The sequence below is a fragment of the Pipistrellus kuhlii genome, unplaced genomic scaffold, assembly GCF_014108245.1.
Source record: "Pipistrellus kuhlii isolate mPipKuh1 unplaced genomic scaffold, mPipKuh1.p scaffold_m20_p_10, whole genome shotgun sequence".
Lineage (NCBI taxonomy): Eukaryota > Metazoa > Chordata > Mammalia > Chiroptera > Vespertilionidae > Pipistrellus > Pipistrellus kuhlii.
This window is the reverse complement of record NW_023425405.1, coordinates 1,865,919-1,880,599: the sequence shown is the minus strand read 5'-3', so window position 1 is coordinate 1,880,599 and position 14,681 is coordinate 1,865,919. Positions and strand designations below refer to the sequence as shown.

Here is a 14,681-nt window from a genome sequence, read left to right as displayed (position 1 = left end):
TTTCCTGTGACAGGTCTGGGGCTACTGGACAGGATGCTATTTGTGGTTGGTAGTTGCTTGTACCAATGTGGAAGGGATTTAGGTGTGATTTGAGGTCTTCTTTGAGTAGGCCCACAGCACTTATCCTGGGGTAGGTCAGCAAAGGTCTCCAGTCACCCTGAGAACTGCCACTGCCTATCAGTTGTCAGTAATACTCTGCCACTGAAAGAGTGTGGAGCACTAGCTCCACCCGCAGGATGCCCTGAAACACTATGTCACCGTAAAGGTGCACAGGCACCAGGTGGGTGGTGGCCATCCTCACGGTACCCTGACAGTGTGTTTGAGTGGCCTCTAAGCAAACTTTAGTGTTACGTCTGAATCTATATTAACCTGGTGAACACAGCTCACTCCTCTTGGTAACTTCCTGAGACCCTGCCTCACACATCTAACATAGTGCTCGACACCCTTTCAGTGGCATAATATTACTGACAACTGATAGGCAGTGGCAGTTCTCATGGTGACTGGAGACCTTTGCTGACCTATCCCAGGCTAATGCAGATGGAGGTAAGGCCCTATGGAAGGCAGCTCTAAATACAGGGAAGGTAGCGCCATGTGTATCAAAGATGCAGGAAGATCACCCTCATCCTGAAGTCACACAATTCCGTTTCTCCCTGTGTGTCTCTGTCACCCACAAGCTTGACCAGAATTCTCAAGTGTTTTCTGTTTTGTTGTGTTGTGTTTTTTTTGAAAGACTTCAATGTGGGCCCAGGCAGGTTGTCTGACAGAGGCTCGGGCTGTGGACAAGTTGTATAAGGCAACATCTCAAGGAATGGGGAGGGTGGAGCTACCAGAGTTCACCAGCTAAAGCAAGTTAAGATATGACCTTCGGTGTGGAGGGTTATACACAGAAAAGGTGGTGCCGTCGACCATCCAGGACGATAGCCATTACCGGTAGCCATACAACTCATTTTCTACCCGTGTGTCTCTGGCACTCCTCACAATCACCTGTTTTACCAGAATTCCTTGAGAATTTTCCAAGAAAGACTGTAACAAGGGCTCAGCTAATTCCACCACATGAGCCTTGGGCTGTGCCTGAGTAGGGTAGGGCCAGGTCTCAAGGAGTACTCAGGTTGGAGCTAGTGATGTGTACCATGCTAATGCTGTATGGGAGAGGGTTTAATACAGAAAAATGGTGCTGTGGGCCACGCAGGAGTAGGGCTCAGCACAGGGACATTAGCCCTCCAGCCCTCCCAGAAGCCATGAAACTCAGTCTTTCTCTGTATGTGTCTGAAACCTCCTGAGCCAACATCCCTCCTTGGAGCCTAGGATGAATGCCTGCAAGCAATGCCTGTGCACTGGCCCTTTAAGAGGACGCCTAGGTTGTCAATGCCTTTAGTCTCACCTAGGCAGATGGAATTCCTCTGATTTTTATAGCCAGATCTTACACGGGCTCCTCTTCCTGTCACTGGTTTTCTAAGCTGGTGCTGATATCCTTTGCTATTCAGGGGACCCTCTGCAGCTGAGATATTTCTCCAGATTCCCATCCACCATATGTGGCTGCAGGGCCCCCCTTTTTAAGTCTCCACCCCTGCTGCCAGTCTCCTCCTCACTTTTTGTTTATATGCTTAGTCATAGAACTTCATCTAGTCATCAAATGGTCATCCAGGTCGGTTTAGTTGTAATTTTGATGTGGTCATGTGAGAATGTGCGTGCAGCTTCCACTTACACATCCAAACTCCCATTATACAATATTTTTATCATATTTTATTGTATTTATTATTATTGTTGTTGTTGTCTAAAATTTTACACAGGTCTTCTTTTGTCCCACTTGGCTCCTCCCCAGCCATTCCCACCCCTGGGCAAGCCCCCATTGCCCTGTGACTGTGTCCGCTGTTTATGCTAACATACATACATGCAAGTCCTTTGGTTGCATTTAACAAGACATGCAAGTAAACTGAAGAGCATATGTAATAGTAAAAGTAGTAAAATAATTAGGATGTGATGACTTTTGAGTATTTGCTACTTTTATTTTTAACTTATTTAATCATGAGTTAATATGATTCAAGTTTTAATGAGAATGTATTTAAAAACTGGCTTGCAAAACTACTGAATATTTAACTGTCAGCTCTTATAACCCAGAGCAAGTGACTTCAGCATGCCACTGGGATTGTGGCACTCTGCGTACATAAACATTTAGCCATATACATACCAAAACACAGACTTCAATAGAAACATTGCAAATCCCATTGAAGAGAAGCAATTTACCTATTTCTGAGTGCAGAAAAACGAGTGAAAAATGTAGCGGATTTTATATTTGGAAATCCCTATTACTGGATTTATCCACTAGCCTTATCAATTAATTCACATTATTTGTGTGTTTGCTTTTATCCCACACACATCATAACATCAAAGAATTTTAAGTGTAAGGTTTAGGAAAAGATTCCATGTACATACTTACATATTTTAAATATTGTAAAAGAAAAAGAAAATGAAAACATCTCTATACTCTACAGAACCATTGCAGAAGAAAAGACTACTTTACCTTCTAATCTGAAATATTCAATATTTAATTTAAGAAAAGTCACATTCATAAGTTCAGTAAACCCATTTATACTGTTCCAAACAAAATACAAATAAAAAGACAAAAATAAATAATGTGCCCAATTAATAAACAGTAATAGCATTCTATTTTCTTATTTGGGGGTTTTCTTTGCTCCAAATATTAAAATGTGATTTAACTAACAATTTTTAATTAAGATATGACCTTCGGTGTGGAGGGTTTTACACAGAAAAGGTGGTAATTTTTAATTAAGGCCCTGCATTTTTTTATTTTTCATTTTCTGTAACTAGAGTATATAGATTTGAAATGTGACTAAAGCTGTGATAGATCCAAAAAATATTTATAAACCTGTCCTGAGCATAAATGTAAACTTGGTCATATGTATTTTGGTGATATGCAGAACAACTATGTTTACTTTTAAACTAGATATTTGGTGTAATGTAAACTCAGACAGACACAAAAATTCAGATCAGATCAGATAGATTTGTGCAACAGACCACAAAAAAAACATGAGAATTAAATTAATAATGCCCATTCTATTTTAAGTGTTTGATAAATTGTATTTAAGATTATTAATTTACTTATATGTTCATAATAAAATGAGTTACTTTTTAAAAGAGCTAATTATGACTATATAATATGAAAATGCTACTTTTTTCAAGTGGTACTAAAATTCCAATTTTATTATCTTATTTTGGAATCATTCTACCACTAGTTTCAGCATAACATCTAATAATTTAGGGAAATGATACTGAAAGTCCACAAGAAGCCAAAATTAAATTAACTTTAACCTTCTGTTTATATGAAATCTACTTTTCTTATATTTTATATCTGCATTTCTATCTTTTTTAAAAAACAAATATATCAAAAATATGGCAACTTGAAGAATTAACTTACACTTATATACTCTCATTCTAATTTGTCAGATATTTCAATTTGTGTTTTCCTCAGATACCTTTAGTTTTTTTCTATTATATTGACTCATCTATACTGGATTTTGAAAATTTTGACAGCTATTAAAAAGATTAGTTAATGCCCTTATTAAGATCCAAGAAGTCATTGAAATACAAAGAAAAAAATAGAATTATTTTCATTTCTACTCAATTTATTGACAAACATGAAATTTTGGTTGGGATTTATATTTTAAATAGTATTTTAATTATCAATCCCTGTTATTTGTTTGTGTATAATAGTATTTTGAACTACTTCAACTTGTTGGTTTTAAAGCTTGCTTCTTTGAGAATATCTGAAGGACTAATTGCTTAGATCTGTTAAGTGTGGAACCATTCTGCACATTTCTTATAAGTGTTAAGAGCCACTGCCATTTCTACCTTAGCAAATAAATTTTATATGTAGCTTCAAATTATATTGTTTGTCCATAGATAATTTGCCACATATATTAATTTTTAGATGAATTGATTAACAAAAGCCGCCTTTTTAAAAAACATCAACTCTTAAATAATCTAAAAATAAATATGCATAAACATGTACATATATATTATGCATTTGTAAATGTGTGTATATATATTTACACATATACTTATATACATGCATACAGGTACATAGAGTGTCTAGTATTTGAAGTATGTTTAAGTTAATTTCTAATTCTTAAAAGGTTTTCACTTCTTGAAGAGTATTTTTATTTCCTCTTTTATTCTCCACTATTATTAGAATTTGATGCATGAGCCCCTTAAGTATTGCTTTCAACTTTTTAAGAACCTTTGGTTCTCCAGAGTTGAGTTACCTTATTATACAATTTATTGAAGCCTAATAATTATTAGGACATGTGGTAGGCACTTATCACATGTAACATCACACTGCTGACTCTATGTACAAGCTACAATAGGGCAAATGGTACAATTAGAGGCACATTCTTTGGTGCATAACAATAGAAGCCTAGTGACACTGCAAGATTAAGAAAAGGCTAAAACATCTTTAAAAGTACTCATTACCACCAGTCAAAATGTGCATATTTGACCTTTAGAGTAATCAGAGAGTCCCCGCTTTTGCAGTAGGCGGCTAAATAATCGTTATTTTTTATACACAGTTTTCCTTGAAGTGACCTAAGGTTAACATGGTTGATCCTGAAGAAGGCACAGACATCGAATCAACTCATCAGCAGTCACAGTGAAAGGCCGCTGTCTTCAATGCCTAGGTTACAATAGCAGGATAAAAGGATGTTGGGGATTTTTCTCTGCAAGAGACTTAAATGTTGGGCTTAATTGTTGGCTACTCTGTGCTTTGGAAGGTTACAAGATTACTTGCGAATGTCTCCCTGAGGTGCAGATTCACCCTGTGGTATAATTATACAGATTACATAAAAATGAATTGCTTAGTTTATTACTCTGTCGTCTTGTTATAGTAAAGCCTCTTGCTAAATGCAGAAATGTCTTCCTTTTTTAAAAAAATATATATTTTATTGATTTTTCACAGATAGGAAGGGAGAGGGATAGAGAGTGAGAAATATCGATGAGAGGGAAACATCAACCAGCTGCCTCCTGCACACTCCCTATCGGGGATGTGCCCGCAACCAAGGTACATGCCCTTGACTGGAATCAAACCTGGGACCTTTCAGTCCACAGGCCAACGCTCTATCCACTGAGTCAAACCTGTTTTGGCAATGTCTTCCTCTTGATCTTTCTTCTTCCCTATATGTCTACCATTAACCCTACTTATCAATATTTTAATTTTACTATAGTAACAGCAATAATGAAGAATATCAAAACTAAATTAATTTTATCTTCAAATAAGATAAAATCTACACAATACCTAGAGCTGATGTAGCAAAGCTAACATTTGAGGTGAGGGGAGGGTTCTTTATCATGTGGAGTAACTTAAAATGCTCCCTCACTAACCCTCTCTTAAATGTTATGCCTGAAGATCTAGAAATCTGTAGCTAGAATAGCTGTGTTTCTTGAATAATGGACACTTAAAATCAAATAAAACTAATTTGGAGTTGGATAGATCATCATTCTCCAATTTTTGTAGTGAAACATCATACCAAGAAACTCTAAGATAATTGTCATAGATGTTATTTTCCTGGTGATTTTGGAGTAGGATAATGCTCCTTGTGGAAACAGAATAATTTAACAGTCATCAAAATTAGAGCAGGGGAATATAAAATTTTAGGAAGAGTAGCCAAAGAGACTTTTTTAAGACATAAAGCCCAAAGTTTTCCAATATCCTTGGTTTGGTTGGCACTTAAAATGAGTCATTTATAATTCTCCGTAATGCATACAATATAAATCAATGTGTTCCCAGAAAAGCTGGCTACTCTCTGTACTTCAAAGTCATTGCATTTGCTATGAGATCCAGAAAGCGCTCCAGGATTTATTATGACATGTGGAATATATAAGCAATAAGGCATGACAGGGAGTGTGGTTATCAGGTTATCATAAGACAAGCACCCCCCTGGGTCATCGCAAAGCAGAGGTGCAGTGGTGCACCTTCAGTTCCCTCAGTGCTGTGATTTCCATACAATAAGCACACTCTGTGCCAGTACCTGATTGCTTTTAGAGAAAGTCATTTCGGGGAAGGAAACTTTATATATTTTTTTTTAAATTTTGCTTAAAGAATAAAAAGTTGGCAGTTTACATCATGAACAGTAGCTTCAGTAAAGGCAGGTAGGTTATGTGTACTAATCTGCCCCCTTTAACAACTGCCAAGGCCAATCCTAGTCCTCGCTTTAAGACAGAACTCATTCAGTAATTTTGTGTTCAAATGACTCAACCTTAGGGGGAGGGGAGAAGGAAGGGTGCTATTATCACAAAAAAATAGATAATATCTAGGAGCACCTGTTAAAAGAAACAAAAAGTTATTTTTTCCAAAGTTACAGTCTAAGAAAAGACTAACCAAAGTTAAGATTTGATTTACCAAAATTCAGCCTAAAATAGTTAACAGACCAAGCATCAGGCAGTAAAGATACTAGTATTCATATATTCCCCATTTAGTTTCCCATCCAAATTCAGGTGACAGCTCAATTTAGGTTGCTAGATCTCACACCAAATCTTACCATTGTCAGTAAGATTATAGCCTAAAGGCCTTCTTTTCTTACAAGTGTACAGATTCTCGTCTTACCACTAATCCATTTTGCTTTATCAGCACTTTTTCACCTCAAAACAGACCCAATCTCAGGTAATAATAATATATAATAATAATAATAATAATCTCATCTATTCTCCAAACAATAATTATATTATGGCAAACATTTAAAACATTTATTTTCATAAATATTTTGTGTGAAAGATAATAAATGCATATTATCATTCCCATTTTATATCAATAGAAAGATAAAATAAGGCATAGAAAACTTAAATTATGTTTTAATTTATAAAAATAATAATTCTTTATTATTATAAAATAATTTTTAAATAATTATTATAAAATTTATTATTATAAAATAATAATTATTTATAAAAAGTAATAAGAGCTGTTAATTCTCCCCTGACTCCCCACTAACACTACAGATATTCTCTTTTGAATTATGTCCTCAATATAAAAATAATAATTCAGTTAACCCCAAAGCTGATACCCCAATTCTAAAAATGAACACATTTTTAAAAGAGCATTTACAGGAAATTATGGGAAAAATATCTTAACTTCTCTTAGCTTTAGTTTCCCCCTCTGAAATAATAGTGTTAAGGTAAATAGTTTACATTGCTCATCTTAAACCTGCCATTTAGAAAATAATTTCTAGTAGTATTAACTATCATGATAGTGTTAACTTCAAGTAATTGGCTCCATTATCAGACATTAAATATTCAGATATTAGTTTGAAAAACACAAGGCATGTTGTTAACGAGAAAAGAAAACAGGTGAGAGCATAAATCATCCATTGACAAATAAGAGCAATCTGACTTTGACATCTGTTAACATTATTGTTGTTTTATCTGATTTTGATAGTTGAAGTGGTAACTGGTTTTGTTTTTATCATTTAATGATTAGAAAAGATGACCTACTTCAAAAATAATCTGGTTTAAAAGATATGTCTACAGAACTGCATCCCCATAGTAAAACCCCAAATTAATCTCAGGGTGATTTATAGGAAAATGCAAATGAAACTCCACTGATAAAATAACTGGGAAGGGATACTCTATCGTTAGATATCAATTATTATATTTTATATTGATTTTGAAAGAAACTCATACCAACAGAATGAGTTGGTCAGCTCTTCATATTTTCACGAAGAACACTTAGATGTGATTTTTTGTTGCATTTGGAGGGGGAACATGACCTCTTTGCCAAGATCTGTCCTCATTATTCCGAAGGAGGAAAATAAATGCTTTTTCTGCATATTTTGAAGTGGGAAATAGGGGCTCATCTCTATATTGGTCCTTTTTGCTCTCTTAGAAAATGACAGACATAGTTGGTCAATTAATCATCCCTGTTTGTGACGTATTTATTACACAAGTGTTCTGTCTACTGCGGGTGTCTTGGCATACACAATGTGCAATTGTGGGCTGTGTAACTTTATACCTGACTATAAGGCACTGGCAAAACTTACAAGGAGCTGTTCATTCTCCCCTGATTCCCCACTAACACCACAGACATTCTCTTTGGATTACGTCCTCATTCTTAGGTTATAAAATATTTCTCCATTAATATTTTTACAGAGAATTCCAAAACCTTCTGAAACACAATCTGTGCCCAATGCTAAGTGGTTCTGAATCATTCAACCCACCCTCTTGCTATTGATAGGTTTTCCACATCACAGTTTTTGTTTGTTTGTTTGTTTGTTTTTAAGCATAGCTTGGCACAGAACAGTTCTATCTATTCCTTGTTCCTCACACCAGGCTAAAGACTGCCTTTGTTACACTTCCAGATTTCATGAATCTGTATTGATACACCTCTGAGTTGGAGATACTCCACCCCTTCCTCAGGAGAGAGAGAAACAAAGAAGGGATCCAAACTCTGGAACAGGGAGACCCAAGAGGGCAGTAGAGTAGGTGGAAGATATACTTACCTCTTCAAGAACCATACTGGAATCACACTATATTATGGAAAAACAAACCTGAATAACAGACTGAATGCTAGCTGAACAGAAACCTTATAACCAAGGATTTTTTGAAGAAGACACATAGGAACAGATAAGGATGCAGAGATGTGAAAAGGGCTGGCCCCGCACCCACATGCATCAGTTGAGAATGCAGTGGATATCTCAGCTGCAAAGGTCCCAGCTGGGAAAAGAAGCCTTCCACCCGCACTTGGCTCCCCAAACCGAAGACCGGCCCTACGATGATTAGAGCTCATCACACCTGCCTGTAAAAATCAGTGGGCATTCCGTGCATCAGAGAGAGACTTGAGTCTGCAAGAAACACAGGTGCCCTCTGAAAGGGCAATTCACAAAATATCATTCACAGGCACTCACTCTAAGCTCTGGCAGAGGGACAGTGGCCAGTGTGGACTGAAGCAAAAGAAACTTTTAAAAAATGGGTTGTATGGTTTTAAGGAGGGGGCTACAGGGACAACTGCTATTGTCCCTGTGTTGAGACCCTCTCCTACACCTACCACAGATGCTGTGTCTCCTGGGTTGAGCACTCCACGTAATGCCACATAAGGATGGGGAGATATATTAGCCCCATTCTCTAATTCCCTGTGGCCCCACATCCTCAGCTTTTGGGGCATCTTCTCCTTCACCTTCACCTCCTTCTTCTTCCTCCCTTACATCCTCAAATTCTCCCTTGGCACCCTCTTCCTCTCCTTCTTCTTAGTCAGTCACTTCCTTCTCCTTCTCCTCTTCAGCTTCTCCTTCAGAGGGGGTTCACCTTTAGCTTCCTAATGACCTCCTCCACCTCAATCTGCTCCTCCTGGATGTTGCTGGTATATTAAGAAGGGAAGGAGTGAGCAGACATGAAGTAGAATAAACCACCTTAGGCAGGTCGACCAAACATCTGGGAACTCTGGGTGTAGCCACTGGCTATGCTTCCCATCCTGGCAAAACTGAGCCGGGTCTCCTCACCTTCCAAGAGTTTCCTGTAAGCTGCAATGTCAATATCCAAAGCCACATTGAGGAGGTCCTGGTATTCTTTTAAATATCATGCCATTTCACTCTCTGTAGTTCTCAACTCATTTTCTAATTTGTTGATTGTGTCCTGCAGAACACTAACATTGGAGTTCTGCTTATCCTCCAGCTCTCACAGCTGCTTTCCAAGAGCTTCGTTCATGCCCCGGCATGCTTTGATCTCCAGGGTCTTGGCCTTGAACAGGCTGTGGCTTTCAGACACCTTGTTCTTGGTGGTGTGCACCCCATAGGTGTTCTTGGCAGTGTTTTGGTCAGCATGGTGAGCAGCTCTTGTACCATTCTTCTGCATTCTGCATGTCCTTGGCAGTCAGCTTCTCGTACTGGGAACCAATGTCCTTGAGCACTGCAGAGAGGTATGACTTGGAGAATGTGTCCATCTCCACGAAGATCTGAGTGTACTGGATCTGCACCTGCAGCTCAGCGATCTCCTCTTCATGCACCTTTTTCAGAAAAGCGATTTAGTCCATCAGGCTGTTGATGCTGATGTGCTTTTCAAGCTCATCACCAGCAAGAGCCCTTTCATCTGCACCTTTGCACGCCTCTATCAATGAGCCCTCTGTGTCATCGTGGTTCAGCACCTCTTCCTGGCAGCATGCCTGCAGGTTGTTCCAAGTCCCTTCCAAGCCCTGGTGCCTGCTGTCTGCCCACTGCCCTCTCCTCTCCAGGGACTGGGCGTGGTGGGCTAGGGCACAGGCATCCCATTTTCATTGACCACAAATGCATGGATTGATTTATTGGCTATTTTATTCCATTGTATGTCTTTATACTTTTACTTCCTGGATCTTTATAATATACTAGAGGCCTGGTGAATGAAATTTGTGTGTGTGTGTGTGTGTGTGAGGGGGTGCTCAGCTAGACCTGCACCCTTTCCAATCCAGGACCCCTTGGGTGATATCTGCCCTTCTCAATCTGGGAAGCCAAGTTCCTAACCACTTGGCTGCCTGCATGCCTGATAGTCCCTAACCTCTCTGCCTGCCTGCCTGATTGCCCCTAACTGCTCCCCTGCTGACCTGATTTCCCCTAACCACCTCTGCCTCACCCGACACAGAGATCTAGGATTTCCTCCTCAGACCAGTTGCAGGCACCCAGGACCTGGGTCGGTTTTCCCCGGATCCAGGCCAGCTTTGCCCAGGCCAGCCACAGCCCTAGGGGACCATGGGTGGGCAGCTTTGCCTGGCCCAAACACAGGCGCTAGCATCCAGTACTGCTGAGCATGTAGCTTGTCCCTCTCCCAGGCCTCAGCCTTGCTGGTCCCCTTTCCTCTCTCACAAGCTCATTTGTGCTTGGCCGGTCCTCATTCCTCTCTCCCCATTGTTGAATGTCTGAGCATGATGGTGTGAGGGCTTGATGATCATTTGCATATTAGCTCTTTATTATATAGGATTTTGAAATCAGAAAATGTGATGGCTCCAGTTTTGTTCTCTTTTTCTCAAAATTATAGGGTTAATTGGGATATTTTGTGGTTCTATGTAAATTTTAGGATTGTTTATTCTATTTCTGTAAAAAATGCCAATGGGATTTTTATAGGATTGCATTGAATTTATAGTTTACTTTGAGTAGTATAGTTATTTTAACAATGTTAAGTTTTCTAATACATAATGCTAGAGGCCCACTGCATGAATTTGTGCAAAAATGAGATCCCTAGGCCTGGCCAGTGACCAGGGCTAATCAGAGCCATCTCACCCAGTCCCAATTAGGGTCTAGTCAATAGGGGCCTGATGGCTGGGGGAGAAGGATTAGGGGAGAGACCACATGAGGTTGGCCAGCCATGGGGAGGGGACAGGGAAGGTTGGCCGGCCATGTGAGTTTGGCTGTGGCATTGACCACCAAGGGGAAGCTCCTGCATTGAACATCTTGCCCCCTGGTGGTCAGTGCGCCTCATAGTGACTTGTCTACCAGTTTTCTGGTTATTCAGTCATAATGGTTGCTTAGGCTTTTATATATATAGACTAGAGGCCCAGTGCATGAAATTCATGCACAGGGGGTGGTATCCCTCAGCCTGGCCTGTGCTCTCTTGCAATCTGGGGCCTCCCTCTGTGGGGTGATCGATCACTACACAGAGGGAGGCCCTGCCCACCCAGCCAGGGCTTCGAGATCAATTGCCATGAAAAAGATGACCTGGGCCTCCCTCATTAGGGCGATCATAGAGCAATGGCGGGGCCTCCAACCAATCACATCAAACCACCTAGGCTGGCCTGGCACCAGTGTGTTTCATAGTGTGGTTGTCTGGAAGGTCATTCAAATGGTCATTTTGTTGTTTGGTCGTTTGGTTAATTTGCATATTATGCTTTTATTATTATAGTTATGATGTTTATATCTTTAATCTTTTTTATAAATGTTTTAGTTTTAAGTGTAAATATATTTACCTTTCTTACTTAAGTTTATTGATAACTATTTTATTATTTTAATGCTATTACAAATTTTATTGTATTGCTAATTTTCTTTTTTGATACTTTATTTTTAGTATATAGAAACACCACTGGATTTTATATGTTGATTTTTTTTCCCCTGCAACTTTACTGATTTCATTTATTAGTTCTGACAGTTTTTGTGTGTGTAGTTTTTAGATTTTTCCTATATATAAAATCATGTGATGTGCATAGGAACAATATTTTTTTCTTTCCAATGAGGAAGACATTTACTTATTTATTTATTTATTTATTTATTATTTATTTATTTGAATAAATGTTCTCGCCAGGACTCCCAGCACCATCTTAAATAGAATTAGCAAGAGGGGCAATCCTCATCTTGTTCCTGACCTTGGAGGGAGAGCTTTCAGTTTTATGTCTTAAAATTTGGGAGTCTAATTACTCCAAACCTCCTCTTCTTGTTTTAGCTTTTCTAGTTTCCTTATTTTCCATAAAAATATTAAAATGATCTTTTGTATATTTATACAAAGCCTTACATGGATTTTGATAGGAACAATGTCAAAACTATATATATATCAAAACTATATATATATCAAAACTATATATATATACACACACACACACACACACACACACACACACATATATATATATATATATATGTGTGTGTGTGTGTGTGTGTGTGTGTGTATATAGTTTTGATATATATATAGTTTTGATATATATATATATATATATATATATATATATATATATATAATCAGTTTGGGGATAACTAATATCTTTATTGTGTTTGAACACTTACTCTGTTCATAACACTCGAAGATTCTATGAAACTGCATAATTATGATGTGACTTTATCATAAGTTAAGTTCAAAGTCTAATTGAGGCAAAAACACACTCAAATATATCCTCAAATAAAAAGGCAAAAACAACATAGAAGATAATTTAAAATATTCCATGATACTTCAAGATCCAGGATAAGTTCCAGGTATTTGACTCAGAGAACTAAAGCTTCTCTTAGCTCAGCTTATTTCTTTGTGGCTTCACTGCTTTTTCTTCTTTCCATGAACATACCACATTTTTTTTTTCTCTTATGCAATTTAATCGTGTTGGTCATTCCTTGAAAAACTTTATTCCTAGTCTCTGCATAGCTGGCTCTTCTTGCATTCAATTCTCAATTCAAACACCACTTCTTCAATGAGTTTCTTTCTGAACACCCAATCTAAGTAATCCATACTGGTCAGCATACATGATTCTGTTTTATTTATTTTATAACACTTGTTACAACTTTTTAAAAAGAGTAGAAGTATGTTTGCTTTCTCACAAAAATTACTCACTAGAGCACAGTTATTTGAGAGGAAGGATCATGTGAGTTCTGTTCATTATTATATTCTTTCTGCCTAGCACAGGGCCTGATACTCAGTAGTTGCATCATTCTTGCTGAATGGATGAAGGAGAACTTTTTGTTTAGGCAGAGAAGACAGAAGGCAATTCAAAGAGATTATGACTAAATTAAAACTTGGAAAGCAAAAGTAATACTTTGAACTCCAGTGATCACAGCAGCATGAGGAAGAAGAGAGAAGTGTAATGGGACCTTTATGCTTGATTGTGGAGGGCTTCCAACAGGGTGATTTCATTTTTGCCCGAAGGTAATGGGGATGCTTTTAACGTGGTTGACATAATAATATATTATTTTATAAAATTTAAGAGGAAGAAATACAGCAAATTAGAGTGGAGTTGGGGCGCTCAAGTAGAAGCAAGATAATACCAGTTGGGAGTAATAATTGTGATTATGCTGTTGTGAGGCAGAAGACCTAGGATGCAGTGGTATCAGTCATCATAGAAAGAAGGTTCTCTTGGGGAAAATCTGAAAACTTTAATGTTCTTCCCCTGGGCCTGTTTAACAAACTCATCAATTAAAAACAATAGTACTGATAAATTTGAGACATGATTTGCTGACACTTCAGTATCATCCTTTTTTTTTTCCTTCCAAATATGATCCTTCTGTATTGAGATATTATTACAAATAAAATTATTCTACCTCCCAGTTAATGAGTCTGGTTCCTTCTGGCCTCGTTGAGTAAAATGTCATTTTTATGTTAGTAAAATTGTTATCTCATTTTAGAACTGTAGAGATCATATGCTGAATTGATCTGGAAAAGGCAACTCAGTTAAAATAGAAACAAATTATGTGAACTTTATTTACTTCTTAGAACTCTACACTGTCATATTGCGAATGATTTGTACATTTAGTCCTTAAAATGAGAAATAATGACCGCTGGAGTCCCTGGTGTCTGTCCCAGATTTCGTGGTGTGTCTTTCATTTTCCTCAGCCTGTGCTCCTGAGGTTGTCTATGGCAGACTTACAAAGTCACGTCAGCCTAAGATAGTAACAGAGGACTTTTATTGTGAAGGACTGCTCCTAGCTCATCTGTTTAACTCACACCCCAAACAAAAATTTCAAAACCATCCACTGGCATCAAGATTTCTAGGCCAGAGTATTTTTGCTGTGAATAATTGCCATGATTTTCACAGACTGTTCTGTATTCTTTTCATTCCATCCTTAAGCCTGGCAGAACACTGCTCTTTTAAAACTAACTACCAAAAAGCAGCGACTGTAGGAAAACCAAATCATGCTGACACCTCTACTTGGCAGGTTTCACTTAGAGTGCATTTCAGAGTGTGACAATTCGAGTAAACAAGGAAGAGCTTTGTTTTGTTTTTCCAGATTGTTTCAAGGGACACGCTA

At 38.0% G+C, this 14,681-nt stretch overlaps 1 pseudogene; it reads right to left on the bottom strand.

The window, feature by feature from the left end:
• Positions 1-9,110: 9,110 nt before the first annotated feature.
• On the bottom strand, positions 9,111-12,771 carry LOC118714537 (annotated as a pseudogene).
• Between the last annotated feature and the right edge of the window lie 1,910 nt (positions 12,772-14,681).